The sequence below is a fragment of the Hevea brasiliensis genome, chromosome 3 (genome assembly GCF_030052815.1).
Source record: "Hevea brasiliensis isolate MT/VB/25A 57/8 chromosome 3, ASM3005281v1, whole genome shotgun sequence".
Classification (NCBI taxonomy): Eukaryota; Viridiplantae; Streptophyta; class Magnoliopsida; order Malpighiales; family Euphorbiaceae; genus Hevea; species Hevea brasiliensis.
The window spans coordinates 17,242,598-17,243,376 of record NC_079495.1 but is presented as its reverse complement, the minus strand read 5'-3'; the positions used below and the strand labels follow the sequence as shown (position 1 = coordinate 17,243,376).

The 779-nt window shown below is 35.6% G+C and overlaps 1 non-coding gene across 1 annotated transcript; it reads right to left on the bottom strand.

Annotated features, from left to right (window-relative positions):
- Nucleotides 1-398: 398 nt before the first annotated feature.
- On the bottom strand, nt 399-506 carry LOC131178958 (small nucleolar RNA R71). Its single transcript, XR_009147965.1, has one exon. It is a non-coding gene; the product is annotated as a small nucleolar RNA R71 (small nucleolar RNA).
- Nucleotides 507-779: the final 273 nt, after the last annotated feature.

The following is a 779-nucleotide window of genomic DNA, read 5'->3' as shown; positions in this document are numbered from 1 at the left end:
CGTGAAGAAGTAGTAGTCAATGCTAATGTGCCTAGGGAAAGTATTATGGATCATGCATTCCCTCATTTTGATGACTTGAGAGAGAGTATAGCAAGACCAAAGATTGATGCAAGTAGCTATAAGATGGATTTTGGGGTACTTCAAATGATTTAGAATTCTCAATTTGGAGGTCATCCTTTAAAAAATTCACATACTCATCTTAAGAAATTTGCTATGATCTGCGATATACAAAAGCAAGCTGGAGTATCTGATAATGCAGCAAGGCTGAAATTGTTTTCATTCTCTTTGAAAGATAGAACATTGGATTGGTTTGATTCTCTACCTCATAATTCAATCAGAAATTGGGAGCAGCTCACTGATGCATTTCTTGCACAGTACTTTCTACTTGGAAAAACTCAAGAATTAAGGAATTAAATGATTGCTTTTTGACCAAGAGAAGATGAGACCCTTTATGAGTCATGGATGAGATGGAAGGAGTTAGAGAGATAATGTCCATATCATGCCATTCCTAAATAGATGATTAATCAGAATTTCTACACAAATGTTACTCCTGCTATCAGAGGAATTATTGATGCTCAAACTATAGGGGAATTCATTATTAAACCTAAAGATAAAGCTTATGAGTTGTTAGAGAAAATTACAAAGAATACTCATCTTTGGAGTAGTCCAAGAGGGCCAGCTCCAACTCAAAAGAAGCAAGCAGCTGGAATGTATGATCTTGATCCATTCAACATGATCAATGCCAAATTTGATGCACTCAAAAATGTGTTGGCAAAGAA